The sequence below is a fragment of the Syzygium oleosum genome, unplaced genomic scaffold, assembly GCF_021117445.2.
Source record: "Syzygium oleosum isolate NSW1041296 unplaced genomic scaffold, Sole_v2.1 Sole_v2.06, whole genome shotgun sequence".
Classification (NCBI taxonomy): Eukaryota; Viridiplantae; Streptophyta; class Magnoliopsida; order Myrtales; family Myrtaceae; genus Syzygium; species Syzygium oleosum.
The window spans coordinates 3,538,775-3,555,291 of NW_026607490.1; the positions used below are offsets into that span (position 1 = coordinate 3,538,775).

Below are 16,517 nucleotides of genomic sequence, written 5' to 3' on the forward strand. Positions count from 1 at the left end.
TTTGAATAAACGTGGTGGCGTGAAACTTTGTGTATTCCCTCTTTCGAGTACAATCCAAAGTTTCATACCTTTTTCTTTTGGAAAAAATCGAAATTGTGACATTTTTATCTTTAACTTTTTTGCAACATCAAAAACCTCAAATTATACCCGCTGTGACGCATTTATCATCAGTCAAGATTTCGTTAGATGATTTTTCACTCAAAATAACACCAATTTTATTTCACTTGAATTACATGGGCTCTATATCAATACTGTTTGCTTTCTACCGTTCATGTAGGCAGATTTTTAACGATTCTCATTTACAGAACTTTGACAGAGAGTAAATGTGTTACACAGCTATAGGTTTGGGATTTTTGGTGTTAAAGAAAAAAGTTTAAAGTATATGTGTCACAGTTGGCATAACCTAGGGTTTTTTTATGACTTTTATCATTTTGTTTTATTTTATCTTGTTCCCTTTTCACTCGATTTCAACCTCAAAATTCAATTCGACTGTCTACGAAGGATCACTTCTCTCACGTCTGACAAATAATTGCTTAATCTTGTAGGCCATTGGAGTTGAAAATAAATTATTTGATCTAGCAAAAATCAGTGTGGTAAGCTCCAATTAGACCACCTACTATGATTCCGATGATTTTGGGGTTAAACATAATCATCAAAGACCATTCTTAGCATGGCTACAAGTTAACCCATTGCCCCAAAAAGAGATTTTCTCCATTTCGGAATGATTTAAATCCTAGTATTCTTTAATATTGCAAATTTATCTACTCACTTTAAAAATTACCACTCTTAATTAAAGTGGATCATAAGATTTTCGTTGAGCAAAGGACGAATTGTTCATAAGGACAAGCTGTCATTTAAAAAGACTCTTTTTAACTAAGGAAGAACATAAGGTGATATTTGAACATCAGGGAAGAAAAGTTTGTTTTTTTTTTCCTTTTTGGATAGGAGTTCCAATAGAAAAAAGAAGAAGAAAAATAAGCTCTAGCACATTAAATCGTGTAAACTTATTCTCCTTTTGATAAGCCTAAGTTAAGCTTGACATGATTTTTGGACCCTGATAACATTAACATGAATGAAATACATCAATTATTTCATCTCTTTCCTTAATTTCGTTTGAAAATAAAGTTGTTGGTTTCTAACATTAGAGGAATTTTTTTTGGGTTTTACAAAATATTCAGAATTAGAGAAGGTTTCCTTACCAGCTTCTTGTTAATCGTCTGACCAAATTTCTTATTATACAATTAAGCAAACACTTAATCATCTAACAATGGAATTTCTAATTTCGTTATGATGTTTGATGAAGTATATTTATGGAGATTATAGATTTCCTTGTTAGAGAATATCGTTAGAGATATTATTAGATATTAGGTATATTATTTAATATTTCGTAATTCTCTATTATAGCAAATTTTCTTTCCTATGCATACTGTTTGGGTATAAGTACCCTCATCTAATAACTTGTAAAGATAAGCCAATTGAGTAAAGTTGTAAATGTTTATAGATTCTCTTTTTCTCTCTCTCTTGAAGATCCTAAAATATTTACATGGCATCATAGCTGGAAGTCCTGAGTTCGAATCTTTTCGGGTCACATTTGCCTCCTCAATTAAATATTTCCACGCTTAATATTAGTTAAAAAAAAGAAGACCAGACTAAACATGAGGGGGAGTGTCAAAATAATTAAATATTAAACTACATATTCATCTAACAGTTTAAACTTTTAGAACAGTTAATAGTGGTCTTGGTATCAGAGCCACCAAGAGAGAAGGAATTAAATCAAACCTTAGCGTTTTCTTCCTTTATGCTAGCTTTAGTTGTTTTAGTCGTCTCATCTTCAGTAACTTCCCGATTTTGTCAACACTCAACAACGCTTATTCGTTGTGGTACTCTCTTCTAATCGCGAGCATCATCGACGAGCGAAGTCGCCGTCAAATATCCAAGTAGCTGTGAGCACCGGAGTCGAGCACACCTTCATTGAGCAACCGAAGATGAGCACTGTGGGGTGGGTGATGTCATCAAGTATCTAGGTAGCTGTTAGCGCCGGAGTCGAGCACACCTTCATCAAGTAGCCAAAGAGGAGCACTATGGGGTGATGCAGTTTAGTTTGCCGCAATTCAAGTTGGTTTCCACACGATTCTATCATGGTTATATGAGAAAGATACGTCAACTTTCTAAACATGTGTTGCTTTAGTGCTTGTCGTTTAGTGTAAGGCCCATCTTACACAGTGCTTCATCTTTATCACATACTTTTGAAGAAAGTTGCACCAATTATATGCAAACTAAATGCTCCAGCTTGAGGGGGAGTGATAGAGTATATTTATGGAGGTTAAAAATTTCCTTGCTAGAGAATATCGTTAGGGATAATATTAGATATTAGGCATATTATTTAATTCGTGATTCTCTAGTACAGTTAATTTCCTTTCCTATGCATATTGTTCAAGTATAAATACACTCCTCTAATAACTTGTTAAGACAAGCCAATTGAGTAAAGATGTAAATCTTTATAGATTCTCTCTCTCCCTTTCTCTTAAAGATCATAAAATATTTATAATGTTATCTTAGTCCTCCTTCCTCGAAGTCCTAATCATCTTTTTTTTTCTTGATATAAATATCGTAACTCTAATTAATTGTTCTTTAAATTTAATCTGCGAACTTTTATAAGGATAGAGATATATTCAGTTAATTGGCAATGTTTCCATGTGATCGCGGCATTTCATTTTATTGATTTTTTCTGCTTTATCGTCCGAGAGAACATCACTTTGGACATCGACAGTCGTGGAGTTATGTAGATAAAGCCGACACATCTCTTTTATGCCCGTGAAACTTTGTGTCAATTCGCTCTTTCGAGTCCAATCAAAGTTTCAGCCCACTTTATTAATTCTTTAATCTTGCACGCCAATGGAGTTGGAAATAAAATATTAGTTGTTTAATCTAGAAAAAATAAACGTGGCAAGTGCCAATTAGACCACCAAATACGATTCTGATATTTTTTGGGTTAAACATAATCATCAAGGACCACATTTTGCACGGCTACTAATTAAATGATTGTCTTAAAAAAGGATTTTCTCCATTTCGAAATTTAATGAATCGCAATTTAAAATGGTGGCCTAAACTTGTTTACTTTCCTTCTTTTTTTAGTTTTTCTATTATTATATAAGATATAGTTGCCATAATTAAGATTTCATATATTTTGTTTTTTCTTTCTTGTGGGTATTCCATGTATATTAAAGGTTCTATGATTTCAATTTATTGTTCGATTTTATTTATGTAGAAATTTGTTTTGTCGAAAAGAGAAATTTTCGAGAAACATAATTCTTTTCAACGTCATCTAACAAATTTGTAGATTAATTGACAAATTTGTGATTTTCAATTTATTGTTTTACAATTCTTTGACGATTTCCCATCCTTCTGCTACGCATTTCCGGTCAACAACGGCTATATTTGATTATCCAACGAACATCCTCAAATGGTTGTTGTTCAAACATAATTAATGGCATGATATCTTCAGCAATGACATAAACATCATCACCTGTTGATCTTTAAGTCCGTTTGTGATGTTCATGAACAGGACAGATTCATTCACGGATATCACTTCTTTCTTTAATTTAATGTCACGATCTGCAAATATCATAGTAAACATTATACCAAAAAGAGTTTTGAGATTGTCAAAATATTTTGAGATGTTTCTCCAACAGGATCTTCCTCATGTGTTCAACGCTGCAGCCCAAGACCTGGCCATGCTCATTTTCGAAAGAATTTTGTTTGGGTGCGGTGTCGGTTTCGCTGATTTGTCCAAACCTATACATGTGCGCATATTAAAAATTCGCAATAATTATATCTAGCTTGTGCATTGTGAATGTGCTTTGAAATGTGATCCAAAAAGGGTGGCGCGATATGGCGCCTTAGTTGTCGCATTGGAATCTTGATTAAAGATGAGGTGGAAAGATGTGAATTATATCATACATGAGATCACAATGGAATTCCAAATTCCAATTTCTTATGATGTTTTCTAAGTCCTCTTTCCTCGAAGTCCTAATCACCTTTTTTTTTCTCTGGTCTAGATATCGTAACCCTAAATAATTGTTCTTTAAACTTATGCTTCATTCATTTCACAGAAAACAACTTTTAGGAAAACTTTTTCTTGATTTTCGGGCGTTCGTTTCATGAAAAATAAACTAGTCATGGAAAATATTTTCCACCAATGGAAAAAACACCTTCAAAAGTGAGGAAAAGCGGAAAACATTTTCCATATCTTCTTTCACCTCACTTTCTTTCACAAAACACATTTTACTTTTATTTTTCTTTTCTTGATTTTTTTAAAAAAATCGAATTTTTTTATTATTTTTAATCCTTTTTCTTTCTTTTTTCTCTTTTCTTTTCCTCTGCTGGTCGCCGGCCATGGCAACGACTAGCGAGGCTCAAGCTCATCGGCCTCGCCGGCCTTGGGCGAGGCTCAAGCTCATCGGCCCTGGCTTAACAAAATGCTTCAAATTATAAACTTGGCGTTGCCATGGCATGTCCTATCCATAAGCAAATGTTTCAGATATTTTCGAAGAAGGCCAGTTTTCTAATAAGCCAGAAGAATAAACGTTGGTATAATATTAAAGTAGTTAGAAATTTTGAAAGGATAAATAATTGTTGGTACTTTTCAAAACCAAACAGGATAAAAAGTTGCGTAGTGACTAAAGTTAATTGCTATTTAACGTGACAAATGTTAATATATCAGTCAAATTAAGTTTGATGATATCAAATAATAGTAACTTTAAAAGAGTTGGTAAGCCACGAGAATAAGTATTAGTAGATTATTAAACTAATTGCCAATCTTCTACGTATAAACAAATGTTCGTACTTTTCAAAATCAAGCAAAAAAGAGCATAAAAGTATGTCAACAATATCTCCTGTTCGTCCGAAATTTCTTATACCCAGTTCAACGTACTAGATGGAAAACGCCTATATAATAGAGAGAAAGAGAGGGGGGTGACCTGCTAAGTGCAAAGTGAGCTCCTATGGCAAACTCAGAGACAGGAATGAGCACCACCAATCCATTAGGAGGTGAGTACCAGGTGTTCCTGAGTTTTAGAGGGCCCGATACTCGTCGGGGAATCACCAATAGCCTCTACCACGCCTTGGTAGATGTCGGGATTCGCGTTTTTATCGATGACGAAGAGCTTCGACCAGGAGAAAGAATTAGTGGCAACCTTCTGTTAGCGATCGACGACTCCAAGCTTTACATACCCATCTTCTCCATGAAATATGCTTCGAGTCACTGGTGCCTCCGAGAGCTTGCAAAGATGGTGGAGAACACCTCTCAATCTGAAGAGGGGAATGAGAAGGTGATATTGCCCATCTTTTATGACGTGAAACCTGCTGATGTGAAGCTGAAAACCTCGTTATACCGTGATGCCATATTGACTTTGGAGCAAAAGATGGAGGATGAGAAGAAGAAGTTCAGCTCCGAGGAAATAAAGACGTGGCGTCAGGCTCTCAGCGAAGTTGATGACACCAAGGGGTGGGAACTGAAGAAATATCCAGGGTAATCATCTAACTGTGAATGTCAAAATTATATTTTACAATCAGGCTATAAATTTGATAAAAATTCATTAATTATATTCCAACTCCAATTTTCCTCAAGTGAAATGGAAAGTCTCAATTTGTTCTTTTACTTTTTTCTAAATCATGAGATATCCAAATTTATTCGGACCTAGTAGGATTATTACATTTTCTTTTTTGACTATGTTCCATTGTATAAGAATTTGGCTTTGCTTCATCTTTTTTATACCAAATTGATCCGTGAATGTATTACAATTCCTAAGGTTTGCTAGAGAACTTGATTATGGAACTGTATGGAGTTGCATTTGTAAAGTTCTTTTCCACGTCAAAAGAAATAAGTAGATCTAATATTGCCATAATTCATCATACATTTATATTTTCATTCTTCCAAATTTTTTTACCAGAAATCTCGATTCTTCTACTTGATTTAATAATGGAAAAAGTGCTCTAGAACTCTTAAAATTTGTCACGAAAGTACGATTGAGTCATTAACTGTCAAAAAGTGCAAACAAGTCCTAAAACTTGTCAAATTTATGCAATCAAATCTCTCTATTAAGTCCATCTAACTTGGTTAAAGGAAAATGCTAACATGATTTTTATGTTATTTTCTTATAACATGTGGCGCCGATGTGGCACTTCCCAAGCGCCATATTAGAAAAAACTTGAAAAATTAAAAAGAAAAAATGATTAAAAGATTCTAATAATAGAAATGAGGAAGGATAAGGATAAAAAAAAAATTCACTTCATTAAGCCGCTCCACTTACACCATTTTCATCAGTCAGATCGCCGCTATCGACGCTTGTTGATCAACAGTAGTGCTGCTGGTCATTGAAGCTGTCCATGGTCGCCGGCAGCCGTTGCCTAAACACCTGCTGCTAGACTCGAACAACATCACCACCTACTGCCTTGCCGGCTACCCTAGCGATTAAAGACAACCACCACGGAATCAAACACCACCTCCACCACGACCAAGATTCAGCCTCCACAACCAACTCCACACTTAAAACACCACCAAACTCATCCCCCACCACCACCTAGCACCACAAGAACTCGACCACCATTGCTGAACTCGTCCACCACCATCACCAGATCAGTTCGCCGCCGCCACCATTATGGTTTGCCACCATTAAAATCGTGCACCACATCACCGCACACGAATAGACTCGGGTTTCAGTTTGGGCCTCAAACCAAGCGCGAAACCTTGTATGTGTGGTCACACGACCTCCATTTTGAGGTTGTGCGACCTTAGCCACCATTAAGAACTCCGTTGGAGGCCGCTTGCCTTGGCCTAAGCCCGGAGGGAGAGACTTGGCGCTTGCAACCATGGCAGCTGGAGAGTCTTTGAGCTCACGGCCACGGCCACAGCTTCTTGAGCTTCATCGAGTTTGACCATGGTGGCTAGAGCTTCGTTGAGCTTGGGGCAAGGATCGCTCGATCTTCGTTGAACTCAATCATTCGGCCATGGTGGTTGGAGTTTCTTCTAGCTCGCAGCCATGGCCAGTAGTGTCCAGTAGTGCTTCCATGTAGTATTTCAAACTCCTATCTCAAGAACTCATTCAAAGCAACCATGAAAAGTTTTAATGAAGAATCAACAAATGATCAGGTTGAAGAAAAAAATTACTGGAGATGGAGCAAGCAAGATTTCTTTCCACTGTCCTTTGTGCCCCTTTATTTATTCATAGTTTTTTTTAGTTTTTTGGCCTATTCTTTAATGCCAGGTCAATAGTTTTCATTTAAATCCATCAATTTGGACGGAGCTAACGAAACTATTTGATTATATCATTTTAACAAGTTTTAGTATTTGATTACACTTTTGAAAATTTTAGCACTTAATGACATTTTCGCAATAAGTTTTAAGACTTTTGGTGCATTTATCCTTTTAATAATCAAACATTTCTCTTTCTCTATTCCTTTAACATAAACTTGTGATGGATGTTCAGGTCTGTAAATTCATCATGTTCCTGAAGTTTTGAGTGTAACGTAATCCATCTTGGTCCTGTCCCGTTTGTTTCGTGCCCTTTTCCATTGAATACTTCTAGTTGCCTCCCGACCCCCAAAAAGAAATTCTAGTTGCCTCACGATGATAAAGACAAATGTCTATATATATTGACATCATACATGTGATAACCCATAACTAATAAGTAGAGTGACCATGAAAATAAATTGCTGGTAAACCTCGCACAAGAACATGCAACATGAAAAGAAATTCAATTAAGTTATATATATTACTTAAGACAATTGATGGAAATTAAGTTTTCTTGTTTCAAGTGATATAATAATGTAGAGCTAAAGTTTTGACCTCGCGTTCCCACCCGGTTACTACGTAGATGGTTGGTCAACATGCAATTAAACGAATTTGTTATCTTTTATCAATTGAAACTGTTCAACTTTGTGGCAGCGATGGGGATCTTATCGAGGCTGTTGTTAGCGAGGTTGTGGTTAGGCTCAAGACAAGACAAAGAAAAGTGACCGGAGATTTAGTTGGAATGGAGGATCGAATAGCAGCCATAAATAGTTTATTAGACACCCAATCTGGTGGTGCACGGCTTATTGGAATTTACGGGATGGGTGGCATCGGTAAATCAACACTTGCCAAGATTGTCTATAACCAACTATGTCCTCGCTTTGGGAAAAACTGCAGCTTTCTTGATGGCGTAGGGGAAATGGCAAAAACCAAGGGCTTAGTCAAGCTGCAAGAACAATTGTTGTCTGATATCTCTAATTCTAGAGTGGCTCGCAACATTGATAACATTGATCATGGGATCAATACGATTAGAGAAACAATTTGCAACAAGAAGGTACTAGTTGTATTGGATGATGTTAACGAGGGAAACCAGATTGAATACCTTATTGGAATTAATCCTTTGTTCGTTGGCACTAGGATACTTGTTACCACTAGGGATAAAAGTGTTCTGAAAATCAGAGGATTGAAGTATGAAATCGTGCCTTATGAAATGGAGGTGTTGAGCGACAAAGACGCACTTCAACTTTTTAGCAGGCATGCCTTCGATGCCGACATTCCTCCAGACGGTTATGACACTTTTTCAAAAGACATCGTCTCTACAACGGGCGGACTACCTTCAGCTCTTCGAGCAATAGGTTCATTGCTTTTTCTTCAGGAAGAGAAAAAAATATGGCAAGAGATGCTAGAGAAGTTAAGGAAAACACCTAATAGTGATGTCTTGGGAAAGCTAAGGATCACCTACGATGCCTTAGAAATGGATCAACAACAGATATTTCTCGATGTTGCGTGCTTTTTCATCGGTAAAGATAAGACTAATCCAGTCTTGGCATGGAAAGATTGTGGGTTTAGCCCAGAGTATGCTATTGATGTCCTTATTAACAGGTGCACAATAAAGGTTTTAGAGGGTAATAAGTTTTGGATGCATGATCAATTTAGAGATCTTGGAAGGGCAGTTGCTAATCAAGAGCATTCTAGGCTGTGGGCTACAGACGACATCATTCGCGAATTAAGATCAACAGAGGTAAAGTATGACCAAATTTAATTTGAATAGAAAATTACTTACCGTGTTCATAATTGAGGATTCACATTTCTGAATTGGGAGCGACTCTCCTATTTCATTTTTCCTTCTCTTTCACGAAATAAAATTGTATGATACTGACAAATTCCTGCAACTGCTCCTCAATGTCATTAGCAGATCAAGAGTAGCGTTCAAGCACTGGATTTGACAAATTGGTCAGGGACCGATGATCACATAATTGTCACTGCTGAGCAAATTAAGCGGTTCCCACGTCTTCGGCTGCTATGGTTGCATAACATTACCTGCCAAGGCGACTTTGCGGGCTGTCTTTCAGAGTTGAAATGGATCAGTTTGTTTTACCCTGATGGAAGTTCTGAACGTCATCCACGTTTTGAGGCAACCAATTTGCATCTAGAAAACGTGGTTGTGGGGAATCTTGTTGGCCATGGGTTCACGGATGACCATATCAGGAGCCTAATCCAGGTATGTCAGTTTCCCTCTTAGTCTAACTTTCTCAATTAATGAAGGACAAATTTCAATGGACTTAATAGTCTAATTTTCTCATTTAGTGAGAGGATCAAAGGACAAATGATCCATGTTGGGAACCTAAATCCCTATGTAACAGACATCCTGTTGTCCGTTCTGATGTTTCATTGGCTTTTGTAGGAGGGGAGGAAATTGAAGGTTCTCACTCTTGAAAATAATATGTCGATATACAGGACACCAACCTTTTCCGAATACTCAGTTTTAGAGAAGTTGACCATTTTTGAATGTTCAGCTTTGATGGAAATTGACTGCTCTATTGGAAAATCCAATACTGAGGTGGCTGACTGAATTGAGTATTGAGTCATGTCGGAATCTTGGAAAATTGCCTGAACAAATTGGAGAGTTACCAAATCTTCAGCACCTCTCTCTTAGGAATTGTGATAGCTTGAGTGAACTCCCGGAATCAGTTTCGAAATTAGAGTCATTGATGAAGTTGGATGTATCACACACGCCTATTACAGTATTACAGGATTCCATTGGTAGACTGCCAAGCTTGTCATCTCTCAATGTATCGTCCACACCAATTGCGAAAGTGCCCAGTACAATGAGCGAGCTTAGTCGCCTTGAAACACTAGACTTAGAGCATTGTCATAAGATCCAAGAGTTGCCGGAGCTCCCCAAAAGTTTGACAACTCTACGGCTGAGATCTACTTCGTTGCAAACCGTCCCTAACCTCTCAAACCTTACTAATCTAGTAGAACTGCTCCTATCTGATGGCTCTGAATCTAAGGCCACATCAAATATAATTCAAACTTGTGACTTGCAGTGGATTGGGAGGTTATCCAAACTGAGGAAGCAGCAGTTGTGCCTTTTAAATGTCCACGCACCGCCTACAGAGTTGGGCTCCCTTTCTCTGCTGAAAGAACTTACTATGTATGGACTAGACTTCCTATCCCTGGAACAACTTCCATCAAACTTGACAGTTCTAGAGCTCGATCGCACTCAAGTGAAACAAGTACAGCTCGATGGGCTTCCTCAGTTGGAACGTTTGACTATCAAAAGGTGCGAACTCGTCAAAAGATTATCCATTCCATCAAGTTTAAGAAAACTGAGGGAAGCCGAGGTGTCTTCTTGCACTGACTTAGTCGAAGTTCAATTTCTCGGTGACTTAATATCATTGGAGGGATTATGTATTGAGGACTGCAAATCTTTAGAGAGGCTGGTTAATCTGTCGGAGGAGCCCGGGTTCAATGAGCGACAAGCTCCCGAGTTGACTAATGGTGGCAGGAGAGTGTCCCTTGTCTCAAGCTCCCTAAAGATGCTTCAAGTATTCAAGCTGTCAAGGTGCCCAGAGCTACATGAGATTCAATTTGCTTCTACGTTCAAACCACTCGGAGTATTTTCTGTCGAAGAGTGCACTTCGTTAAAAAAGATAGGCGGTTTGTCAAACTTGAAGAACTTGATGTGGTTAGGTATTGTAGGGTGCCAGAGCCTGCAGGTTGTCGACGGCATGGACGAATTAGAGCGTTTGGAGCAGTTGAAAGTTTATAGGTGCAGATCAATGGAAATGATTATTGATGCATCGAGCTCAAAAATACCAAAGGAGTGCCAGATACAGATGAGGGATTGTGGGGAGTTACTCGACACTGGTCCAGATGGTTCAAGCATCACTTGGGAGTCTTACAGAGAGAAGTTTCTAAATCCATCAACACAAGCATCAGACTCTGAAGTTGAAACAACTTTTTACGACTGTGAAGCAGAAATAGGGGATCCTCTAATGGAACAGGTGCGCCTTGTTTCTATTCATATTCATCAATGTTTCGTCTACTTTATTCGCTTTCCATTTTTGTTCTATTCTAGTGAAGAGAGACAATAAAATGATTCTAAAATGTGCAACCATGGACAATCTCATTAAAAATCCCCATCTTACTAGGAATTTTCATTTTTTATATGTGTGTCAACTTAGGAAGTAAGGTCAGGTATCTTACATCACTCACCATCTGACTGAGAATTCATACTCTCCTTCTTCCTATTTGTGCCTTTACTTCATTCTGTGCTATCACAATCACTCAAAGGACATGGAGCCTATTTTTACCCCCCAAAAATTGAGTATGCAACTTCATATCTTCTTTTTTCACTTGATAAATTCGATATTGTGGAATAGGATCATGCGATGTACCAAAATCACAAGATATCCGACAATTAAATAGGAAATTGATTCAACACACCACGGTTTGCGTAGTTCAGTTCAAAAAGTGATCTAGATCCACCGAAGAGTGACAATAATAAATCCACTACAAACTAGGAGATTCTAACATAAAAAAATAATTTCCCAATTCCAACCTCGATTCCACCCAATCCTCATCCCGTATTTCGCTCAATCTCTAATACCATTTTTCTTAAACTAAAACTCGCAAGACAACCTAAAATAAGGGTGGTGCTATTTCCACCCCCAATATGACGAAATCCACCCTATCTACACAAAAAAGAAAAATTGTCCTCAATCGTTCAATTACGAAGTGATGGCCAAATTCTTTCTTTTTCTATTTTTTCTATTTCTATTTAGAATCTAGTTGCCATAATTAATAGTATATTAAAGAATTTTTTAATGTATTCTTACATAATTATATTACTTTTTATATATACAATACAAAAGTATCTCGCTAATAGTAATGAAAAAAAAAAAACAAATTCTTTGATATAGTAAAAAACTTAGAAGTCTCTTCTACATCATTGCTCTTATAATAACTTATCTATAATTTATCTCTCTTTTTTTTTTGTTTGTCAACTTTGTCTCTCTTATCTCAAAAACTAACTTTCTCGGTGAATTTTTTATTTTTAATTTCATTAGTCTAAAATATATTAAGTCTCTTTACTAACTATATTAAAGATTTTATTTATTTTCCTTACTATTGGCGGGATACTTTTACATAAAGCATATAAGACGTTATAGAAATATCCAAAAATACTCTAAAAACATTATTCACGATGACACATCTTGATATATTTTCATTAACACTTTATAGATAATATCAATCTTTGTTAATCCAAAATAATAAGATTTCATTGGCATTTTACAAAAAAAAATTCTTATTTTATACACTGTTCTGATTTAATTAACTTTCATCTTTAAAGTTTCATGTTGGAGAATGTAATTGTGATTTTAATTTGGAAAATCTTCAAAGAGGATTTTTTTTTTCTTCAACTGATCATCCATGTCTACAGGAATCTCTGCCCCAAGAATCTTCTCACACATGTTAGCACTGATGCAAAACTGCCAATCAGCATCGGTCATTACTGTGCTCAATTTCCGCGCCAAAATCACTAGCCAAGTCCCATTACCATGTCTGGAGGACCCATTCATGTGTACACAGGCTGATAATATAAATTACCAATAGCGTGTGAAAGATCAAACCTAATACTACACCCACACATGGCATACCTCTAACAATCAACGGTACTAGCATGTGAAACATGAGATATATGCTCCGCCTCCTTCCAGATGCACAGTGACAACTTAAATGATGCTGTAAACGTGCAGCAAGAGGGGTATTTACAAATCTTATGAGCTACATGTTGTGGTGCTTCGGACTTTTCTCACATAACTCCTCTTAGTCATTCTTTAAATTCCAATTTCCCTCTCTCTTCGCATCTCTATATGCGACACCTTCTCCACTTCTCGCAAATTCCCCAGCTAGACGTTCACATTCAACTAACACACCAACTCATCCACCTTAACTGACACTGCAAAGCCTCAAGTCTGCGCTCACCACCAAGTATCAATAAGTTGCTATACAATACCGCCACTCTACAAATCTATCACCTCATCGGCACTCTGCTAATATTTGGGCTCTTTTTGCAACTCCACCTATTTATATGTACACCAATTAGATCTGTCTTTACAAGTGGTTACTCTCTCCTATCATAAGATAGAGCATACTCGTTAAAGGTAACGTCTTTGCTTATCATAAATCTGGGTAAAACCTCATATGTGCATCATGTGCATAGTTTACGAATATGTGTCTCCTTGCCCTTAGCTTCAGTGTGCCATCTTTCACATGAGTATAACTAGGGCAATTACAACATCTCAATCCAGTGTAATCAGCAACTTGCTCGATCACATTTTCTCATATTACCACAATCAATTGATATTGATGGCTATACTACATGTTGTATTCATGGCCAAAATTGGAGACTAAAGAGTGAGCTCTCTCTAGCAAAATTATGTTCATCTTTCCTTCAAGTTTGCTGAAGTGTGATGTGCTGGTAGTAGTGTGGTGTCTCATTAAGCCTTACTCAGTGCAAATCAGTTAGAAAAAAAAATACAAAAAATTAGGGGAAAAAAGGGGGTAAAAGACAAGAGAATATGAATTAAAAGAATTACAAAGATAAAAATTTATTTTTGAAAAAGAAGGTAAGACCATCGGACTGCGTCGGTGAGGGCCCATGACCCTCGTTGGGTATCGGTGAGGGCGGTCGGCCCTTGTTGCTCACAGGCGAGGGCTTGCGAACCCTTGTATGTATCAAACGGCAGTGGCACCACTATCGCCACAGACAATCTACCGGCCATTAATCAAGCGAGCATCATCCCCGGCCACCACCTTTGTTGAGGGCTAACACATCAAGCTATGACACCAACCTGACGCCATTTCCGACAACTATCATACCAGTACATGATCCTGCAAAAATCCACTTTTGTCTCCAAAATCAAATTTCCTTCTTTTCCTCATATGTGTCAAGTCTTGGGAAAGTCATGAAGAAGTAGCTCCAAGCCTAACGGTTGCTCTGTTCGAAGTTTGAGGGAATGAAGATATGCGAATTTGTGAATGCTGCTTGATTCTAATAGATTTATGTTCGATTGATGCTTTAGAAAGCGTTCTTAGGGTGATTAAGTACGAGAAAACCCTTTTATGTTGATTCTTGCTAGGTGTTTGCATTTGGGTGTTCAAACTGAGGATTATAATCATATGATATTTGGGCAATCTGTTTTCATCTTTAAGATGTTTAATCCACATTAGATATGATATTTTCGAATCTCCCTGTCTCAGCAAGATGATGGTGACGAGCTTGAGGACAATGACGAGGACGACGGCAGGGAGGATGACGAGGACGAGGACGAGAACGAGGACGAGGACGAGGACGATGGTAGGGAGGATGACGATGACGAGAACGAAGGCAAGGAGGATGACGACAATGACAACGATGTGCATGAGGACAATGAGGATGAGTACGGCGAGGATGACAAGAACGACGATGTGCATTCGTCTCGCGGGCCTTCACCGGTTTGTTCCATGGATGATAACGATGAGAACGACGATGTCGGCAAGGAAGGTGAAGGCGATGGCAACAGCGATAGCAAGGACGACGAGGATGAGGAGGAGGACGGCGAGGATGACGAGGACAACAGTGTGCATGAGGTTTCGCAGTCATCTCGCTTGCCTTCGCCGATTTGTTCCGTGGACGATAACGTTGAGAACAATGATGTCAACGAGGAAGGCGAAGGTGATGGCTATGGCGACGGCGATGACGATGAGGAAGAGAGGGACAATGAAGAAGCCGAAGAGGAGGTAAGAGACGACAACCACATAAAATTCAGCTGAAATCTGTTCTCTGTTCAAAACTCGTGCTGATTTTTTGAAAAGCTGAAATTAAATCTAGCGATAGTTATTGCTCTAGATCGCCAGCTTGCTGCAACTAAAAAGTGTGATTGAAGAAATTGACATTGAAACTATCGGTCTTCAATCAAAAGAAGGGCTTTCGGCACATCATAGTCCCCTGCTTTGCCTTACTTTCTTCAAATCCAAGTACCTACCGATTGAGAAAAAAAGTAATAAAAAAAGTTAAGTCGGCATTTCTATTAGTCAACTTGGACGAAATTAAGAGATTCTGTTGATTCTTGCTAGTTGCTTGCGTTTGGGTGTTTAAACTAGGGATTATTGATAAACCTTTTCTTCTTAAGATGTTTAATCCACCTTAAACATGATATTTTCAAACCTCCCTCTCCTCAGCAAGATGACGGTGATGATTACGACAACGAATACGACAACAACAAGGAAGACAATGGTGATGAATATGACGACGATGGTGAATACAATGGCGAGGACGATGATGGCAACTAAGACGACAATGCGTAAGAGGTTCTGTAGTCATCTCGTGGGCCTTTGGGGGTTCATTCCGTGGACGATGATGATGAGAAGGAGGAAGGCAAAAGGCGAAGGCGAATGCAATGGCAACAACGAGGACGAGAAAGAGAGCGATGATGAAGAGGCCGAGTACTTTGCTTCTTTTTTCCTTCGAAACATGTGGCAAGATGACTATGACTCGCAGTTGAAAGAGTGTTAATGCCCATATCCTTCTGGTCTCAAGAGCTGATTGGCGAAACAACCTCAGCTTCTCGTCTCTTTCGGTTCTTATCGGGTTTTATTCTTTTCCTTTTCAATCAATCATTCAATCCTTTTTTTTTCTCCACAAAAAGACGATGGTGTGCAAGTGCCCTATTTATATCACGAATTTGTTTGGATTCTACTTGTTAATCTGTTCCAATTCAGGGTATGCATCTCATTATGTCGAGATGTCCCCCCGTAGAAACATGCTTCATGAATCTGTCTTTGCTGCTATTGTCCGAGACTCATCGGTTAACCACTCTATGACACTCAATAAACATAAAAACAATATTCATGTTTTTTTCCTAGACCATATCCTTCGTCCTTTGCCTTTCAGGCAAACAGGTGACTCCCAGAATTCTTTTCCTTTAAGGCTTTTTCCATTGTTGATCCAGGCGTCTTGTCCATCACGAATTGTAATTTCACTACCACCATTCATACTCGTCTTTAAAGTATATAAACAGAAACAGGTCCATCTCATTGGGAAAGAAATTAACGAATTCAATCAATCTCGTGTACAATTTGTCCAAGTTGATGTGATGGCCTTTTGAAGGACCAATTTGACTTACTAAAACAACAAACCCAAATCCATGCACGACGGCTTTTAGGCAAAAGAGAA

General features: G+C 37.9%; 1 long non-coding RNA gene and 1 pseudogene across 1 annotated transcript; one reads left to right on the forward strand and one right to left on the reverse strand.

The window, feature by feature from the left end:
- Window positions 1-3,426: 3,426 nt before the first annotated feature.
- Window positions 3,427-6,505, reverse strand: LOC130138382 (uncharacterized). The gene is made up of 3 exons (XR_008816786.1): window positions 6,312-6,505; window positions 4,980-5,542; window positions 3,427-4,517 (listed from the first exon to the last, which is right to left on the reverse strand). It is a non-coding gene; the product is annotated as an uncharacterized LOC130138382 (long non-coding RNA).
- LOC115683022 (disease resistance protein L6-like) lies at window positions 5,004-16,132 on the forward strand (annotated as a pseudogene).
- The last annotated feature ends 385 nt before the right edge of the window (window positions 16,133-16,517 follow it).